The sequence below is a fragment of the Vicia villosa genome, linkage group LG1, assembly GCF_029867415.1.
Source record: "Vicia villosa cultivar HV-30 ecotype Madison, WI linkage group LG1, Vvil1.0, whole genome shotgun sequence".
Classification (NCBI taxonomy): domain Eukaryota; kingdom Viridiplantae; phylum Streptophyta; class Magnoliopsida; order Fabales; family Fabaceae; genus Vicia; species Vicia villosa.
The window spans coordinates 207,195,994-207,218,164 of NC_081180.1; the positions used below are offsets into that span (position 1 = coordinate 207,195,994).

The 22,171-nt window shown below is 36.6% G+C and overlaps 1 long non-coding RNA gene across 1 annotated transcript; it reads left to right on the plus strand.

Annotated features, from left to right (window-relative positions):
- The first annotated feature begins 14,098 nt into the window (after positions 1 to 14,098).
- On the plus strand, positions 14,099 to 16,159 carry LOC131622102 (uncharacterized). Its single transcript, XR_009289758.1, has 3 exons — positions 14,099 to 14,399; positions 14,525 to 15,028; positions 15,903 to 16,159. It is a non-coding gene; the product is annotated as an uncharacterized LOC131622102 (long non-coding RNA).
- The last annotated feature ends 6,012 nt before the right edge of the window (positions 16,160 to 22,171 follow it).

Consider the following 22,171-nt stretch of genomic DNA (forward strand, 5'->3'; position numbering starts at 1 on the left):
CACGATAGCGATACTGTGGCATTATACCCGTCTGGTAGTACCAACATGGTGGTCCAACTCCGAGGCCATGTATCTAGGTAACCTACCTCAGTGGCGTATAATAATCTCCACGCGTATCCTAAAGTCACAACCGACAAGTGTCTGAACAGGATTTCAATAGGCTCACCGTTCCTCAAGTACTTCGAATCACACTCCACAGGATGCTAAAACCTGAGAGTGCTACACACGAAGGTTTACTTACTCGGAAAGCCAAAACGCCAAGCACAAAGATTGAAGTTCAACTTCGGATTACCATGCAGCGCGTGTACCCACTCGTCCCACGCATGCATGAGATTCCAAGGATAATTCAGTCCAGATAGGAATACTATGGTTCCTAACAACCAACTCAACTGCGATTATCCTACTGACGTTCCAGATAGATCTTAGTTCTTACTCGCCTGAACGCCCAACGCCAAGCGTAGTTCTATGGCTTCACTCGGGGTCAGACAAACAACAACTAACAAGAACTTAGGTCACTGCATTTCACACTTCTACATCATTTCATATTCCATCTAGCGTAGTTCTAGAACTTAAATACAAAATGATAAGAACGGAAATGCATGCCCTCTTCCACCGACAAGGTATTCAAGCTTCGCCAATCTTAAGTTACCACACTCATACATTCCACCAACATCTACTAGGTAACTACTCTCGCTTAGGGTACTTCAAGTTGGATCAGGATCTAATACTTCATCCATCCAATTACTGTCCGTACCAGCGCAATCAGAAAGGTCTAACTCTTCTGTCCGCATTTCCAGAGGCCATTTTGTCCCATCAGCTCACCCGTCACACTTAACACCGGCAGCATCATCAGTACTGAATCCTACTAATTCACAGCTCAACACCTTCGGAGAATCTCCCTTACAAGGCTCCCACTCAAACCTATTTGGATTTCCCTTGCTATTACCAAGACTTAGAGAAATTTCACTTCCTCCAATCAGAATCCTGGGGGTTCTAGTTGTCTCAATCCACACCTTGACAGTTTGGGTATCACTACTTCGTGTCGAACGCTCTCCTTAATCTTGATGACTCCAATATCATCCACTTAAAACGTCCAACAATTCATTACTCATCCCACTCCAACAACTTAGGTTCACAACCTTGCAGGTTACGAGTCCTCGTGGCGGCTCTGTCGTAATCCTAATGTCTCGCACTCAGTCGATGAGTTGATCAAGTTCAACAACTGAATGAGATATCAGTAAAATCAGACCAGCAACACACACATGTGAGGAGGAAAGGAATTGCTAGTGATGTCTCATGGCTCGGCCGAGAATCGACCTGCTCTGATACCAACTGTAACACCTCATACATAATCGACTAGTATATTATGCATGAAACGTTAAAATTGATATTGAGTACATACAAAAGCTATAGATATAGAGAGATCCATATAAAATACAACATGAAATTCTACTAAGAATTACAACACATGTGTCTTCAATGGATCTGCACAGCGGAAAATGAGATCTGACGAGGTCTCCGAGCCATCACCACTTCCAAGTCTTCAGTCCATACCTGCTACTGACCAAACTCTACTAAACTGCACCTGAAAAAAATATAAGTTGATTGGGGTGAGATTACTAAATCTCAGTGAGTCCTCCTATCCTATGGGTCCACTCGGTTCTACAAGGTACATGCATCAAAAACCGAATCCACCATTGATCCGGGGTTCAACCTCACATCCGGTACAAGTACGGAGCAAACACATGAATCGTCCACCATAGGAGTCATCGCATCACAGTACACAAATAGTACAACAAACACGTATGCAGACCCATACCCATGTACGGGGAATCCAGAAGTGGTAACAACCAAACTACCAAGGCTGCACGCACACCCTCGGTGGGTTCACCCATGCCTATTTGTCAAGAGACTTGCACAAGCACCCTGCAAGAGTGATTAAATGGGTTCGCACAAGCCTACTTGCCTGCGAGATGACCTTGCCTAAGAGGCGACACCATCCCATTAACCATCTGTACGCACGTGGTGTTAACAGCAAGTGCAACACGCCGTCTCGACGCATGAGCCCATCCGGGTAGGAACCTAATGATGTAGCCTACATGGCATCACTAGAGATGGTTTACCTGTTATGCGTAGGCTTACTTAGCCGCATAACGCCATCATACCGAGCACGCGAGTGTGTATACAGCAAGTGAGTAAAATGCCTCCAGACCCTCACAAGCACACTGCAACGGTAGTTCAGGTGTGTTAATCATACCAAGAACGCCAATGTGTTAACAGCAAGTGAGTAAAACCCCGTACGGAAACTCACGAGCACATCACAATGGTAATTGGAAACTAGTCCATATACAATGGTGCCTTACCACCTAGTAGTGGCCCACTTCGATTCTAGCATACCACACGCATAACAAGCGTCAATCACACAATACAATCAATCCCGAATGTTTAACCGAAACAACAGGAATTAATGATCATTATCACACAAAGCATCATGCCACAAACAAGCAACCATCTCCGAACGTCAATCGAACGGACGAATAAGCATAATATGATCATCATAAAGCATATCAATATAATGCATTAATTAATGATCCACATATTGAGAATCAATACATCCATGATCATGAACAACATTAACATGTTCAAATACAATTTAAACAAGTCTCACACGACTAAGGAGGCGTTCGGTTCTCTATTCGGAACGGAACTGCTCTCGGGGAAGTTAGTAACGTAAAATCTTGCCCGACGAGGCGCACTAAGTGGGGTTCCAATATTATTAAATCAAACATTCTGATTTGGGGATCAATTTTATTAGATAGTACATGTTACTAGCTTTCCAACGATATAAAGTTTGCGCGAAACGGACTTACGACGCAAAAGTTATGAATTTCCGAAGTTTTGGAAAATTTGCCAAACAGCAATGTAACGGGTTACATGAATCATGTAACCGGTTACATGACCCAAAAACTGCATTTTTCATCCTTTTTCACACATGTAACCGGTTACCTCAACCATGTAACCGGTTACATGACTGACAGACCCAAAAATTCTGCATTTTAAGAGTTCTAAACAAGACCCAAACCCCTCTAATTGATTCCCTGCATCCTCAAAACAGTCCCAACGAATTTATATTATGCAAATGCAGTTAAGAACATCAGCATACAAAGATCAACACGAGAAATTAACACATTTAGCATCATATGTTTATTAATTATCTCACACACCCAAACCCCAATCATAACCCTAACATGCAACCCCAAAGCATCTAACTATGGACTCACCTCAAAAATCTGAACTTGATGAAGAGAATGATGATGAGGCTGAGAGCAAGGTGAAGATTATGGTAGGATCAAAGCTTGGACAGATTCTGTTGCATGCAAGTGTAGAGCTTGGACCAAATTGGGACTCTTCTCTTCTTTTCCTCTTCTTTCACGTTTCTTCCTCTCTTCTATTCTCCTTCACAAAATTCTGGTTGAATAAGGAAAGAATGAGGGATCCAAACAAGTCCCAATTCTATATTAAGGGTGAAAGTACTATAATGCCCCCATAGTTACTAATTGGCCTAATTATTACATTAAGCCTACTAATAAAAGGTGTATTATATTTGTCTCACTAATCATATCATATTATATTAATGATGATAAATCGGACAATATAATACCGGGTATTACAATAGCCATTACTAATGATAATATTATGCTTGTGGTGTATTACTATGGAAGTGTTTATACTTTATATATAGCAGATCATTAGTAATGATATGCTTCATTATAATTATATTTCAGTATTAATATGCCCTGTATCTTATATGCAGACACATGAGCAAAACAATGGATGGGCGTGTGGATATTATGTAATGAAGAACATGTTTGATATTGTTGATACTTCCATTGTTGAAAGATTCGATGAGGTAGTATAATTTAAAATATTTCCGTCTTGCATGTATTTATTGAAAAACATGTAAATTATTGTTTTAATATTGTTAATTTATTATATGTTGAACTTGTAGATATTTACAGACACGTCACCATATGAAAAAGAGACAATCGACCATATTCGGCAACTTTGGGCTCAAGTATTTTTGCAAATGGTTGAAAATCAAAAGGTTGAGGAGCAAAATCTACCAGATCAAATGCAAATGGTTGAAGAGGATAAGGAGATAGAAATGTTGCCAAAACAAAAGCCAAAGAAGAAGAAGAAGAAAACTTATATATGAAGAAAGTGTTATGACTTAGTTAAAATATAATTTTTATGTGTATGATTTTATAGTACTTGAAATATTATGACTGCACATGATTTTGTATACTTTTTGGTTAATATTAAAAATATTTCGACTTAGTTAAAATATGATTTTTATGCGTATGATTTTATAGTATTTGCAATATTATGATTGAAAATGAAATATAACTAAATGGTGTGTATGAAATAGGGTGTAAATAGATATAATTGTTCATTCATAAATGGCGTATTTACACCCGATTTTTACTAAAATAGGGGGTAATTAAGAACATATTTACACCCGATTTTTATTAAAATAGGGTGTAATTAAAACATAATTAAGCCCAATTACACCCGATTTTTATTAAAATAGGGTGTAATTAAAAAGTAATTACGCCCAATTACACCCGATTTTTATTAAAACAGGGTGTAATTAAAACGTAATTACACCCAATTACACCCGATTTTTATTAAAACAGGGTGTAATTAAGAACGTAATTACGCCCAATTACACCCGATTTTTATTAAAACAGGGTGTAATTAAAAACGTAATTACGCCCAATTACACCCGATTTTTGTTAAAAATAATGGGTGTAAATTCGTTACACATTTCTCACCCTGTGGATATACACCCGATTTTTATTAAAAATAATGGGTGTAAATTTAATAAAAAACGGGTGTAAATTAACATTTTTGTACTAGTGGGGGAATATGCTTCTCGAAGGATTAAAGTTCGAAGAAAGAATGGCTTTCAATGGCCATTTCCGATAATGTTATTTATAGTGAAGGAGCCTGAAATCGAAGCTGAATCGAAATAGGTTGTCTTCAAGACTTAAGTGTTTTTCTGAAATACGAGAGTACTGAAACTTGAACTATTTCGTTGCATTCTCACTAAAGAACACGTTGCCACGTATCGAAAGAGGATTTAGGCGGGAGGATTTGAATTTCGAAATATTATGTGTAACCCAACAAGGACAGATGGCGCCCCAGGGATTCGAAACGCATGCATGTGGGCAATATGGCCTTTCATTAGCGTAGGACCGTTAGGGTCGAATAAGTATAAATAAGGATCTTATTATCAGGATCCGGGGTGTTCATTTTGTACAAATCACTCACAAATTACTCAAGTATCAAGTGTTAAGAGAAAGAGTTCGCTGAGAAATGTACGTATGACACCAACACTTTAAACATATTTCTATTTCTATTTCAGAATCAAAATGTCTTTAAATTTCCTTTACTTTTTCGTCTAGTCTTTCCTTTGATTCAAGTGTCTTTACTTTTTTCCATCAAGTTGTTACATTCTTGCACTTTACATTTCTAAAATTTACAATTCTTTTATATTTTCGTCAAAGTTCTATTTACGTTCATAACCAGTTTATTTTCAGTTGTACACTTCGTTAGTTTATTTCGCAAGTTATTTATATGTTCATACCATAACCAAGTTTTCGAAGCAAAACAAAAGACCAACGAATGTGAACCAAATTATCTCGAAAGACAACTCTTTGACTATGTCCTAGGATCAATCTAAATGATCCTGCGAGTAACCAAAGTATATTTATAGTTTGGAGGACTAGCGGTTGTTTACCGGAAATCACCTTAAACAATAGCTTGAATCATTGCTTCAGTAGCTGCCACATACTCCACTTTTTTTGTTGATTATGAAACTGTAGCTTGCTTCATTAAAGCCCAAGTGAAAATTCCTGATCATAGAGAGAAAGCATAGGAAAATGTTCTCTTCATGTCTTCTACCAAACCTCCCCAATCATTGTCGGTGTAACTAAATAATTCTGAGTTGGTTTTGATAGTGTAACATGTACCGAACTCTTCTGATCCTTGTAGATACCCCAAAATTCGTTTTCCTGCTCCAAAGTGTATTTGACTTAGGCTTTGCATGAATCTTTAAAAAATACTTATAGCATACATTATGTATGGTTGTGTAGATGTCAAATATATGAGACTTCCAAATAGACTTTTGTATTGGGATGCATCAGATTATGGTTCTCCATCATTCTTCCGTAGCTTCTCATTTGTTATGAGTGGATTAGCGACTGGTTTTTTACCGTACATCTTGAGTTTCTTAAGTAAGCCTTCTGCATATTTCTTTTGCAAGATGAATATCCCTTCATTTCTCTGACTTACCTCTATACCGAGGAAGTAACTCATCAAACCAAGGCTGGTCATCTCAAATGTCTTCATCATGTCTTCTTTAACTCCATTATCATCTTAGTATTGTTTTCCGTGTATATAAGGTCATCTACATATAGAGAGAGTAAGAGAGTGTACTCACCTTGGGACTACAAGTAAAGTGTAGGCTCACTCTTCCTCCTCCTGAATCTTCGATCCATGAAATACTGATTGATTTTGCTATACCATGCTCGATGAGCTTGATTAAAATATTATAGTGCTTTTCTTAGTCCTAAGACTTTGCTTTATTCACATTCAGACATGACTCCTTGTGGCAGCTCCATATAGGTCTCTTCTTCAAGTACGTCGTTAAGGAAGGAAGATTTGACATCTAGGTTACGAATACTCCATCCTTTTGTGCCACAAGAGCTATTATAGGTCTAATGGTATCTAGACGAGCTACTAGTGCAAATGTCTCATTATAGTCAATCCTAGGTTACTCTAAGTAACCTTTAGCTACTAGAAATTACGATCGCTCGACACATTATGTTTTAGATTGATATTCATCGAGGAAGGATAGTGATGATTCTCTTAGACGAGATAACGAACAGAAGTTCTTTTCATGATGGGTCAGCTTGAAAGAAGATTAAGAATGGGTGTTTGAGGAGGGGAAATTGATAACATGGGGAACCCAAAGTTCCCTACCTACTTTCTTTGAGACAACAACTCTTGCTGTTAATACTTCTCCACGCATCTTGACTTGATTCACTAGTTTCGTAACCCTAGTGAATAAATCAGCTATACTTTCGCTATTTTTCATCTGAAGCAATTCATATGTTTTTTTTTGTGAGTTTGTAACCTCACCTCTTTCACCTTTTCTGCACCTCCAAAAGATTTTTCAAGAATCTCCCAAGCTTCTTTTGAAGATTCTATATCACTAACCTTTTAAAAATTATCTGGACTCAAACATTGGTGGGTTATAAAGATATATTTATAATCTTTCTTCTTCAATTCTTTATGTGCAGTCTTTTGTTCCTCCTTCACACCTTTTGCAAGCGGTTCTATCCTTTCTTTTACAAGATCCCAAAGATCTTGACAACAAAATACAACTTTCATCTGTTGCACCAATTCTCATAGTTATCTCCTTTTAGAATTGGTAGTGTTGCTGGAAAATGCCCATTCAGATGATTCATTGCCATCGCCATTCTTCTTGCCTTGAATCGATTAAACGGAGCTCTAGATACCAGATTTGGAATTAGACTCTCAAACCTTTTGAGTAATTCCTTATCATTAAAGATGAAAATGAAGAAAATAAGAACAAAAGTAAGATTAGGGTTTGCAGAAATTAAAAGAGAAGAAGAAAATATTTTCGGAAGAGTTTCTCTCTGCCCACAAACTGGGGAAATTCTGTTATTCACTTGCAACTGCAACTTCTGTGAATACAAGTTGATGACTTTTTTTAAACTAATGAGGGTTACTCCCTATTTATAGATTTTGGTTAGCTTTCTCTCTAAGCCATATTCTAAAACTATAAAAGCCCAAAATACATATTTTGGAACTAAATCAAATTTATCTAGATCTAAAACAAATTTGTGTAACAAACTGTTACACACTTCAACACACCTTGTGTTCTAGCAACAACCTGCTTCGACACAAGGAATTACAAATTAACAATCTCACGGGCTTTCTAATGGGCCGGTTGGAATTTAGTATCAAATAACGTCGCTGTCGATAACCGTTACTCCATCTCCGACCATTTCGGCAAGAATAACCAATGTTTCTGCTTCTCATACGTGTTTACGTTCCTCTTAATATAACAACGTTTGGTATTTGATTTTTTCACTAAAAATCAACCTTTCGGAGTTTCTTATGTTATTGTTTGCTTTAATTTTTCATCTACAGACTTGTGTTCTCAAAGTGAATAATCACTATGATGATAGATGTAAGCACAAAGTGAAAAATCTCCTTCAAAGAATTGAAGGTACTCACTTTCAGAATCATACTCGACTCTGTAAAGTTAGCATAGTTTAGTTTATGAAATTTGCATTGTATTTATCCATGACGAGTGTTTATTTTTTATCCATGATGAGTGTTTGATTTCTTTTTATTTTTGATATAAGGTTTTTTTTCTTCTTATTCTGATTTTAGGGTTTGATTTTAGGCTTGAGTTTCATACTCAATGTGGTTTTATCATTGAGTTATTCATCATGGATGGTTAATATTGTGGTTTTTATATGCTTATGTTAGATTGTAATTTGTTGAAATTGATTTTAATTTTATTTTAATTTAAATTTGTATTGGTGTTTTTTGTTATTGATAATGTTCCAATGAACTACAGGAAGCAGGATCAAGTATACTTTTTGTGAAAACATATTCTTTAATTTATGTTTTATTTCCAGCTCTTGAAAATTGTATATGAAAGGGACAAAGAGAATAGTCCTCAGTAAAGGTAAGGTCGTCTCATTTCTCTTTTGAAACTGTTTGCATTCGTTTTCAGTTTTGTTTTCTTTTGCGTTTTGGTTATCGTTTTCATTATTTTAATCTGATTTAGGGTTTGGGAGAAGTGTTTATTTTGTTTTACTTATGTTTTTGACAGGTTCTACTCTTGACGGTGAATGATTTCGTCGACGATTGTAGCGGAGGTTGAAACGAAAAGGATCTCTGGTTTAGGAAATTTGTACCTGATTTAAACTTTGTATATTGAGGGAACACATATTTATTATTTTGATTTCTCCAAGAAGAAACGATTCGTGTTTGGAACCATGTTAGACAACATTACTAAAGTAACTGAGATTATTAAATTTGATTTGCATGCCGAACCAGATTCTGGAAAAACAAAGCTTGAAGTTGGAGGAAATGTTCAAGGTCTCTATGACTTGGGACCAGGAAGGTTTGGCTCTGAGGCTATTTATTGCATGGTTTTTGTTTTTCTTAATCTTCTATTTAACTTGATTATCGTAGGAAATCATTCGTTCATGTTATAGATGCAAAAATAATGTCATGTTGCTCACTGCAGGGACTAGATGTTGTTGATCATGTTGTAGGGAGGGGCTGCTTTGTCATGCTGGTAAGAATTGGTAAACTACAAGTGTATATTTTATAAACATTTGAAGGAAAAGGCAAGGCATAACACCTCTTAAAAAAATGATGCCAAAATCAGTGACTTTACTACCTGAAATCACTAATATTATTTTTCTTATTCTTTTGCAATTTATTGGAGTATGTAAGGATCCTCTAATAATGATAGATACATAACGTTTACCAGGAATGTCACTGCAAAATATTTGACAAGTATCAATTAATAATGCATAAACTCTAACCAAACTTGAATTAAGGGTGAGTTTTCTCTATCAATATTAAACATAATTGTGTTTGACCCCTTCATCTTCATAGAAAGCCCATAATGTCCAAGTCCAATGATAATACGTTGAACAAAATATGGTTCCAATTGTGCATGTGGCTTGAAAAGACAACAGGTATCAATACTGTCTAAAATGATAAGTTTTTTATGTTAAAGATCTTAAATAATGTAAGTTCTTACCTGATATCAAGACATGTTAATAGTGAATGTGGCCTTCATTTTTCTTTTTGAAATTTCTATTTGCTTCACCCATGATGAATTTGTTTATGATACTTGGATTTGACTCAATATTTTCCATCTCCTCTTTAATGAAATGTAGAACATTTCAAGCCAATCGAATTGTCTAATTTTGTTAGATTTCTACTCTACTGAATACTGGTCATTTGTTTACAATTATCAACAAGAAGTGGGAGGCGTCTGTCTCTTTTTATAAGTATATCAGCCTGTATATGTGTTGGTACTCAAGTTTTTTCCTATTTTTTAGAAGTACTGTAGTTTGTTGGCAATATATAATCCAAAACAATGGGATTCAACAAAATTTGAATGATCTTTTCTTTACATTTAATTCTTACTATGATTTTAACATAGTAGTAGCAGAATGGATCAAACGTGAATGGAGAAGTCACTGGCCACTCGAAGGAGAAGTCACCTATACGAATACCCGATTTCATTTTTTTGTCGGTGAACTTCATGTTTAATAATTTAAATGTTGAAATATCATTGTTTAGCATATTGATTATTTAGGTGACATACATTATTCTCAACTAATAATAGCTGGTTGCTCTCTCCTGCTAGATATTTGCTTGTATGTGAGAGCAGGAGTTAATTTTACGCAAGTTTGTACGAGTACGCCAAGAAAAGTGAAGTTTAAGTTATATTCATAAGGCTTATGATCTATTTTGTACTGTAAACACCATTCTATATTTTATGTAAGTACTAGCAATAATGTGAGTAAACCATATTTTATAATGTCTACAAACGACTGCATCAAGTTTTAAGTTTATTTCACACTAGCAATGATCATATCATAAGTTTAGAATTTAAAAAATGAGTATCGGTAATTGAGTCTGTTGTTTTAGAATAATTGATGGTAATTAAATTAATTAATCAAAACTAATACACTAGCTCAACATTTTTTTTACGAGAAAAGATTAACTCATTTCATTAATAATAATATTCTGAATACATGCTGGAATATCAAAGAAAATATGAAAACTAGCAAGAGATGGAGCCACCCGTGCAAGAGCATGAGAAACCTCATTAGCTTGTCTTCGGACGAACTTAACATGAGAGTTCCTAAAGAAAAGAGCCATCAACTGGTTACAGTCTCCAAGAATAGCTCCAAGATCCGAGTCATCTGGTCTCGGAATGGTCACGCTATCCACAACTCGCTGGGAATCTAATTCAAAATCCATATTGTCGTACCCCAAACCATGGACCCTATTTAAAGCTTTCAAAAGTCCCAGGGCTTCTCCAATAACAACATCGGTATAAGGCGTTAACCATTCTGTCCGGGTTACAATGAATTTACCCGTATCATCTCTAATGCAAGCACCCAAACCAACTTTATTTTGTGAAAAATCCGCATCAATATTGCATTTGAACCTGCCCCTCTGAGGTTTTTCTTATCCGATAACAACTGACGGGGAGTTTATAATCCCTTTGTTGGGACGCTGTTGCCGGGCCTCTCTCCAATCGGTCAATAACTGATAAGTCCTCTGACATATATGCATCGGAGAGTCTTCCACCTGGTTCCAGAAATGATTATTTCTCCCTTTCCAGATTCTCCATAAGGAGACTAAGAAAAGCGCTTTTTGATCTTGATAGGATACCTGCAAAACGGAGAAAATAACAGACTAAATGACTCTCCATTACCACTGAGTTGCTGTAACATAGACCACAATCCCACTTTTTTCCAACACTCGATGCTTTTAGGACACTGGAGAAAAAGGTGATAATTGTTCTCTTCGCCAACTCCACACGCTAAACAATTTGGGGGACAATTAACACCTTTATCCAATAATCTCCTTCTAGTAGGCACACAATCTCTACACAAACGCCACATGAAATTCTTAACTCTGGGAGGGGCCTTGATATTCCATAGAAAATTCCAACACCCATTAATTCTAAGATGGGAGGTATCAATAGCGTCATTGATACAATATCTATAAGTGCTTCGAACTGAGAACTTGCCATTAAATTCATGCTTCCAAAATAATTTATCATTATGAACCGCTGCAAAAAGTGGAGTATTTTGAATCTTTTGAGCTTTTTTTTCTCCTACAAGCGCATAAATCAAATTATGGTTCCACTCTTTACCATATAGAGTCATCACGTCCGATACTTTAAGATTACTCACCACCAAATCATTAGGCCAAGAATTAGTCAGAGCAGTACAATCAGCCAATCAATACTCATCCCAAACCGAAATAGTCTCTCCTGACCCTATGCTCCATTTCAATCCTCCCTTAGTCACAAATTTTGAGTTCCAGATACTACGCCATACATAGCTAGGATTATGACCAATATTTGAGCTTAGATAATTGCGATTCGGAAAATACCCGGCTTTGTATAGTGTCGCACGCTCGCGAAATATGAACAGAGTCGCCACCAATATATTTATCCCAAATAGGGAAAGGAATATCAGAAAACCTATAATGAAAGGATAAGAAAAGGTCTTGCGACCAAAGATCGGGTAAGAAGTCGGTTACGCGATGGGAAGGTATTAGCACCCCTCACTTCTGTGGTACTCCACAGGATCCACTTATGTTTGTTTTATTCTAAGGGTGTGTAAATCTAAAGCTTAATTACTAAGAGAATGCATGCAAAAGGAAGAAAAAGAAATACGGGGAAAATAAGGTTTATAAATAATTGTGCTCGCTTAGGCCCCGCGACCCAATGCCTACGTATCCTTTTCAGGAATCAGAGCGCCGTAGTTCGGCTTTTTAGTTTTTGTTTGTTTTTGTGTTTTTTAGTTGAACAGTTACATTCGCACTCTGCTGCTCGACCTCTGGAGTCTTAAGCTGGGAATGGAGCGGAAATAACGTGTTCGATTAGGAGAAAGAATGCCCTGAAGGCAAGAGAAAGAATGCCTCGGAGGCAAGAGAAAGAAGAGAGAAAATTGGTTTGTGTCTTTTAGATGTAATTCCATGATGAACAAAACCCAATACAAGGTTTCGCACCACTTCATTACTTTGTTTAAGTCTGAGCCTTTATTAGATATTTTAGATGTTTTGATTGGTGATTTTTAAGGGGAATTAATTTGCGAGTTGAATCACATGAAATGGTAGAGAAACAGATTAGGGAATGAATCCCACTCATTCCTCTACATAATGATCGAGAAACAGATTAGGGAATGAATCCCACTCATTTCTCTACTTAGTGATCGAGAAACAGATTAGGGAATGAATCCCACTTATTTCTCTACATAGTGATCGAAAAACAGATTAGGGAATGAATCCCACTCATTTCTCTCCCACTAAGTGTTTGAGAAACAGATTAGGGAATAAATCCCACTCATTTCTCTCCCACATTTAGTGAAGTGTGATTCGCCTCTTCCTTTATTAAATGTTTTAAAGTTGAAAAGAAAAAGGGAAAGAAAACTAGCCTAAAATGAAGAACTAGCTTAATGTCATGAAGGGAACTTCTAAGTCCTAATGTTGTCATGGTTTCTACCTAAAGTTAGGAATTAAAGAGACGTGAAAATAAAGTTACAATTAGAAGTCATAAGTAAGATACACGAGCACAATTGAGAATGATATGATGGTACCAAATTATACACAAGCATGAAGTAACAAGCCAAAAAATATAGTACAAAAGTGGACTAAAAATACTACTATTTTTATATTGATTTTTATGAGAGGAATTGAATTACAAATCAAGTAAAAGACTAAAACAAATAGCCTAAAACTAATATTTTTTAGTGATTATTTTTATATGTCTAAAATCATGTATTAAAGTCTAAAAGGGAGTGTTTTTATTATTAATTAAGAGAAGTGACAAAAAAATATAATTAAAATCTAAATTGTTAATTGAAATAAAAGGAAACAGGGGGTGTCAAGTTGAATTTGAGGTGTAGAAAGAAATTAGGGCGTAGGCCCACTGGTACTGGCCCAGAAGGGTATTTTTGTACAGCTTCTCTTATGCCAAAAACGTGACATGATGGGCCTAGATGGGTGTAATCAGCATAATTCGTAAGGCCCAGAGGTTTTCAGAATTTTCTCTTATTCAATTTTAGATTATCAGATTTTAATCCATTAATTCAATTAATTAAAACAATGGACATTATGCTAAACTCAATTAATCAATTAAAGTCAATTAACTCAGTTAATTCAGTCAATTATCAATTATTCAATTTCAAATAATAACATTAATAATTGATAATAATAAAAAGTGAGAAGAAAAGAGGATTAGGGCTGGTGTTTGAGACCTTTCACCTTCACGTCTTCTTCCTCACGAGAACGGTGACGGTGCGACGAACCCTCTCCGCTCGCCGATCAACTCAACCACTCGCAGCGACGGCCGAAGAATTCATCCCCACTCGATCTCGAACATCTCCGCTCAAACTCTCCCTTCGTCTCGACCTCTCCGTCCCAAGCTTTCCGCTTTACAAAAGTTCTAAAAGCCGGATGGAGTTCCGGCGACCCAAACGGTGGAGATGTGCAAGAATTCCGGAGAAATAAGCTCTAATTATCAGGTGATAGCCTTCGATCCTTTGCTCGATTCTTTGCTTGAATTCTTTCTTCTACTCCTTTTTTCTTCTACACTTTCTTCTGAATCCCGAGCTTATGCGTTGTTGTTACTTTGTGTGGATGTGCGAAGATGCAAGAATTCCCATGTTGAAGCGCTTGCAGATGAAGAGGATTTTTCTGTTATTTGTTTGAAGGTCGTCGATGAAGATGAAGAAGGTTTAAGCGTGGAGGAGATGGAAGAATGAAGGGAGTGATAAAGTGCAGTGAAGATGGTGGTGATGAAGTAGAGTGATTGATGAAGAAGCAGGGTGGTTGAAGGAATGAATTAAGAGAATGAGTGAAGGTGAAGAAGGTTGGATGAATCAGAGAAAAATGGCTGAGAAGGTGAAGAAGAATGGAAGATTCCAAGATGAGAAAAGGGAAGATGAAGTGTGAAAATGGTGAAGATGATGAAATGTTCAGAAGTGGTTAAGAGAGATTGAAAGTGAATTGTGGAGTGAGGATTGGTGAATGATGAAGATGGGAGCAGAGAAGTGAATGGTCGTGAATGAATGGAAGTGAAGGGAGAGTGAAGAATGGATCCAGAGCTGATTCTGAAGAAGAAGCTCAAGTTATATAGAGGTTGATTCTCAAGGTTAGTTCATTTTTCTTTCTGTTAATTTCCTGTTATGAGTTTGTTATGAATCAGTTAAAGGTGTTGAAAGTTGGTTATAAAACTGTCTTTCTGTTACAAAAGTTGGTTAGAGGTTAGTTTGAAATAGGTTACAAGCTGTTAGAAATTGGTTAGTTGGTTATGAGTTAGTTAAGGGGCTGTTAGGAGTTGTTTTTGGTTGATAAAAAAGCTATGAATCTGTTAGACAAAAGGAACAATTAGTATGCTAATGGTTATATGAAAATTATTGGTTAAAGACTTGTTAGAAACTTGTTAGAAGTTAGATAAACTGAAGGTGGAGAGTTGAGTTGTATCATTAGAGATTGGTTATAGGTATATGGATGCTGCCTTGTGTTGTTGAATACCTTGAACTTCGAATCGAGTATACGTTCATAACTTGTGAATTATTCTGAACTTGATGACAAGATAAATTATAAATTATGCTATGCTTCAGCTCCTGTTTTTTTTGCATTGAATTTCTCCACAATGGGACCATATGTGTACTGAACTGTGATCGAATATATGTTGTAGGAGGATATGGTTAGGGATGGTGAAGCTGTCAGTTATGCAGGATTTTTTTGTGGTTTGATTTAGTATGGTTATGCTGTGTGGTTCTGTTTTTTGGTTTAAGAAAGGTTTGAATGAGATGTAAAGTCCTGACACGTTAGGATTATATGAGAATTGGTTATCAAACTGTTAAGGGTTAGTGTGTGTATCGACTGAATGCCGCTTGTAGGTTATTTGTTTGCATTTGAATATTTGGCAGCAAGATTGGAATTTTGCATACGAAAATGTGTGGACTGGCTGAAACTGATTTTGTTAATCCATGGATGTCATCATTTTTTTTTGTATGCAGGCTTTGAGTTATGGTTTGATATGGATGTGAAGAGACGTATGGTGCCTTGAAGATAAAAAAACTTGAAGATTTTGAGGAGGCTTATGGAAGTATGAAGATGTGATGCTGTTGTAGGAGAATTAGGATTTGTAGTAGAGTATATTTTTCTGAATTTATTGTAATGAAGTTTGGCAATTTGCAATGAATGGATCTTGTGGAATTTGGATGATGTGGTATTGACATTTGATTTGAATTTTGAATGATGACTTTTCCCTCCATTGTCTTTTGAATTTGAATTTTCTAGCTTTATCAATTCTTGTAACCTTGAATGCATGCCCATATGATGAGATAACCCCAAAATATAATATAGACTTTCTTGAAAGTCTCGGCCAAACACTTCCAATCTTGATAGGATTCATAATATACCAAGTAAACTCATACTCTCATAAGGTCCAAAACATATGTAACTTGTGAACCAAGTAACCTAATGTACTATACTTTTGTTTATTATAAATAATATGAAACCCTAATCGAAGCTCCTTGAAGTAAAATAGCCTTGTATGATGATGACATAAAAAATTCACAGTACTCATGGATCCGAACCTTAATCCCACAGTCCCATATTCAAAGAAGAACCAAATAACTCAAGTTAGAGTGAAGTAGAAGCCTCAATTTCTAAGATCCTTGATCCCATGCTATTAGATGTGTTATTGGATGAATGGCGCATGTTGAGTTAGATGACCTAATGGAGTGATCATGCATATGAAATGAGAAATCTAAGCCAGTTGGAAGTAAAATTAGATGGGCAAATTTTGGGGTGCAACATATAGACGAGATACGAGAGAATCTGTATTAGTCGTAAGCCTCCATGCTCGCTTACTTAACATGGCCAGATTGAAAGCATTAAGATTCTTGAACCCCATACCTCCTTCACCTTTAGGCATATATAACTAATCCCAAGATAGCCAATGAATACCTTTGGCTCTATATCTTTTATGGCCCCACCAGAACGAGTTCAACAACTTCTCAATCTCATCAATCAAGGAAGAAGGAAGAAGGAAGAAGGAAAATACTCATAGAATAAGTCGGAATGGATTGCAAAACAGATTTAATCATAGTTTCCCTCCCTGCTTGCGACAATCTTCTGCTGCTCCAAGAATTGATTTTCCTCCAAATTCTGTCTTTAATGAAATTAAGCGCTGATTTCTTACTTCTACCAATCATAGAAGGAATACCGAGACAATTTCCGGTGCCCAGAACCTGTTGAACCCCTAAACACGTAGCCAACTCTAGCCGAGTATCAGGATTAACATTTCTACTAGGGATGGCAATGGGCAGGGTTTGGGCAGGGTACTATAGTACCCGTCCCCATACCCGCAGTTTAAAAAAATCCCCGTACCCGAGCCCAAACCCGCGTGGGTATCAATATTCATGCCCGTACCCGTACCCTATGGGTACCTCAATGCCCATACCCGTACCCGTTTACCCGCATTTATAGTGAAATTAAATCGTTTAATTACAAAATATCATATAATTTAAGTCTTTTTAACAATATTAAAAAAATTATGTATGTTATTGTTGAGTTAAGAAACAAATAAACACTTTTATTAAAATGTGTAATGAATTAATAGCGATATATTTTTTTTAAAAAATAGAATCATGCATTTTTATATAATAATATAAATGATATTATAGAAATATGTAGTGTGGGTATGGGGCGGGTTGGGTAGTAAGGTACCCGTGCCCGCACCCATACCCATATATTTTAATGGGTAATTACCCGTACCCGCGCCCATAACCATTTTTATGGGTATTTACCCTACCCGATATGGGGTTTTTTATGGGTACCCACTGGGGATGGGCCAAATTGCCATCCCTAATTTCTACTGCAATAAAATTTATATTTTTGGAAATTAATAGCTTGCCCTGATGCTTCCTCATTAGTGGCTAGAATATCCTTCATAACATTAGTTTCTTCCATATTAGCTCTGAAGAAGAGAAAACAATCATCGGCGAACAATAGATGAGATATTATGGGAGCATTTATACAAATTTTAACACCATGGATATCACCTCTATTTTCTGCTTTCCTAATAAGACCAGTAAGACCTTCTGCCCAAAGAATAAATAAATACGGAGATAAAGGGTCTCCCTGTCTCAGCCCACGCTCGGGAACTATCGGTCCGACCATGTTACCATTCATGCTTACCGAATACTCCATCATTCCAACACATAGCATAGTCCAACCAACCTATTTTTGGCAAAAACCCATAGTGATAAGAATGTCTTTCAAATAGTCTCAATCAATTCTATCATAAGCTTTACTTATATCAAGCTTAAGAGCTATCTCCCCAACTTTGCCTCTAGTTTTGGTCTTCATATGATGAATCACTTCAATAGCAGCCATAACATTGTCCATGATAGATCTCTCGGGAACAAAAGCTGACTGATTCTCTGATATGCATTTACTTAAGATCTTCTTGAGACGATTAGCGAGAAATTTTGCAATAACTTTGTAAAGAACAAAACACAAGGAAATTGGACGCTAATCTTACATAGTGGTTTGGATATTCCCTTTCAGAATGAGAGTGATGTTGGTTTTATTAAGGTTTTGTGGAAAAGTACCTGTTTCGAGCCATTCACAAGCTGCTGTAAAGATATCATTACCACACGTGTCCCAGAAGTTATGATAAAAACCAGCATTAAAACCTTCGGGACCTGGACTCTTATCGAATTGCATCGAGAAACTAGCATCTTTAAATTCAAGCAAAGAGAATCCAGCAGTAAGCATGTTATTGTCTTCTTCCGGAATTACATTGTCCATAGCTTGTAGAACGCGGTCCCGAGAGCTTGGTTTCTTTTGGAATAAGTCAGTGAAGTACTCATTAGCCAAATAGCACATCTCTTCAGTAGATTGAATAACTTCACCATTCTCAGTGGTAAGATATTTTATAGTATTGGTGGATTTCCTAACAGTAGCAGTAACATGAAAAAACCTTGTATTTAGATCACTGTCCTTATACCAATGGGCTTTGGCTCTTTGCTTCCAAAACAAATTGTCTTTCGCCAACAGAGAGGTCAAGCGTTTCTTAAGGGCGGAGAAATAATTGCGATTCCTCTCTGAAACGTGTTGTCTTGCTCTATCCAATTTCTTACATATTCCATCAATCTCCTTTCTAACTCGGCACCAATTATTTTTACTCCATCTCACCATATCATCTCCATAATTTTCCAGCTTTTTAGTAATCTCTTCATGCTCAAATTTAAGCCATTTATCCCGCACAAAATCCATAAAACCCGAATCCGTTAGCCAAGCGTTCTCAAATTTGAAATTCCTGGTTGTCCTTGGTTGTACCGTGAGATTAGTACAACTAAGAAGTACTGGATAGTGGTCCGATGAAGCAGCTGACAAACATTCCAGTTTCGCATTAGGAAATAAATTGCTCCAATTTGTAGTTATCATAGCTCTGTCTATTCTTTCCTGCACTGCTCTGGGCGTGCCAAGACTCTTGAACCAAGTGAAATAATATCCTTCCAATGGAATATCAAGCAAACCAGCATCCTGAACAGCATGTCTAAAGCCTGAAATCTTCCAGTTTGGTCTTTCAATTGTGCCTTTCTTCTCATTGGATGATAAAATGTCGTTGAAATCACCAATTATACACCAAGGAATATTTGAAATATCAAAGAGGTTAAGGATAAGATTCCAAGAGTCCCTTCTACGAGAGCTCTCGGGTAAACTGTAGAATCCAGTAAGTCTCCAATTTCCTTTTATGGGATCTTCAACAAGTATGTCAATATGGTTATTAGAATAATTTTAAATGGAGCATTTTTTATGTTCTTTCCATAAAACAGCCATACCGCCGCTTCTACTAATACGATTAATCGAAAAACATCAGTCAAAACCCAAAGAATAGCGTAATACTTCAATTTTATTAGAATAACTTATTGTTTCAAATAAAAACAAAACATCTGGTTTATATCTTCGGATGAGGTATTTAAGATTCGGAACTACACTCGTGTTACCCAGGCCCCGACAATTCCAACTTAATACAATCATTTGTCTTCGCGAGCCTGCTGAGCAATACCCGCCATTGATACAGTGACAGTAGGATCAAGAATTTGCTGAATGGAAATGTCAGTTCCAACAGCTCCTTTTTCTAGAAAAGAATCTTCAAGCATAAGGTCACTCGCTACAGCCGGGCCATTGTTAACTTGTTCGCTCAACTCAACTATATCTTTTTCATCTAAACGAAATCTCTTCTTCAAAGAAATAATATCCCTATCATGATGGAAATCATAATCTGACAGTGTGAGAACCTTTACGTGAGGTTTGCGGCGATCTTGACTTTTCATGGACACCTTTGTAGCTGTTACCTTGCTTTTGCTGGTAAGAAGTTTAGTGCCTTTCGCTTTTCCGGAATCCGCAACGACACTGCTAACAGCTGAATTTTTCAAGCTATCAAAGAGTATCGGTTCAGGTCTTGGTAATTCCAACTCAGCCTTACCTTCTTCACATTTCCTAGAGAAAACAATTTCTTTGCAATTTACACTGTGATCAACTTTGCGATTTTGTTTGGATGGTTCAGCACCATTGACATGAAACGGTATCAGCATATCTTCAGAATTTTTCTTTGCATTGGAACTGTTAGTTTTGGCTTGCAAACCAAATTGTTTTGGTGTGTTGGAAATCTCGCCGTTAGTTAACATCAGAGTGGTTGCTGCAACGAAATTGTTGAGCTCATATTGATTCAGGAAAATCTTGTTTTCAAACACTTTGAAACTCCCGCTTGGTAGCATGTTTGTTGCGTCACGGAGACTGAATTTTGAAGGAGTAGTAACGTTGTTGTTTATCACCTGCGTCGCAGAAGGAATAACAATTTCCATAGTCGAAGATCCTATATCACTAACAAGCATTTTGTTTTCCAAAGCCTCCGCCAAGTCTATGACATTACTCAGCATTTTCCCGTTCCAGAATCAGTATCGCTGTCGCACGCTCGCGAAAAAAGAACAGAGTCGCCACCAATATATTTATCCCATCGAGGGAAAGGAATATCAGAAAACCTGGAATAAGGAAAGGATAAGAAAAGGTCTTACGACTAGAGATCGGGTAAGAAGTCGGTTACGTGAGGGGAAGGTATTAGCACCCCTCACGTCTGTGGTACTCCACAGGATCCACTTATGTTTGTTCTATTCTAAGGGGGTATAAATCTAAAGCTTAATGCAAAGGAAATGCATGCAAATAAAAGAAGAAGAAACACGGGGAAAATAAGGTTAATAAATAATTGTGCTAGCTTAGGCCCCGCGACCTAATGCCTACGTATCCTTTTCAGGAATCAGAGCGCCGTAGTCCGGCTCTTTAGTTTTTGTTTGTTTTTGTGTTTTTTAGTTGAACAGTTACATTCGCACTCCGCTGCTCGACCTTTGGAGTCCTAAGCTGGGAATGGAGCAGAAGTAACGTGTCCGATTAGGAGAAAGAATACCCTGAAGGCAAGAGAAAGAATGCCTCGGAGGCAAGAGAGAGAAGAGAGAAAATTGGTTTGTGTCTTTTTAGATGTAATTTCATGATGAACAAAACCCAATACAAGGCTTCGCATCACTTCCTTACTTTGTTTAGGTCTGAGCCTTTATTAAGTATTTTAAATGTTTTTGATTGGTGATTTTTAAGGGGAATTTATCTGCGAGTTGAATCACATAAAAGTGTATAATGGTAGAGAAACAGATTAGGGAATGAATCCCACTCATTTCTCTACATAGTGATCGAGAAACAGATTAGGGAATGAATCCCACTCATTTCTCTCCCACTTAGTGTTTGGGAAACAGATTAGGGAATAGATCCCACTCATTTCTCTCCCACTTTTAATGAAGTGTGATCCGCCTCTTCCTTTATTAAATGTTTTAAAGTTGAAAAGAAAAAGGAAAGGAAAACTAGCCTAAAATGAATAACTAGCCAAATGTTATGATTATACCTAAGTGTTAGGATTTTAAGGGAAAAGACTAAGCCTAATATTATGAAGATTATAGGTCCTAAATCTTAAAGGAAACATACAAGTGAAGTCACAAAATTATAAGTCAAAAGAATCAATGTAAACAAATGATACAAAATAGTACAAAATGATTTAAAGATGACTTGAAATATAGTACAAAGCATGGAAGCAAAAGATGCAAAATATAGTACAAAAATCGAATTAAAAGGACTATTATTTCGATGATTTTTATATGACAAAAACAAGAATTCTAATCAAGCAAAAGAATTACAATAATAGCCTAAACTAATATTTTTTAAGTGT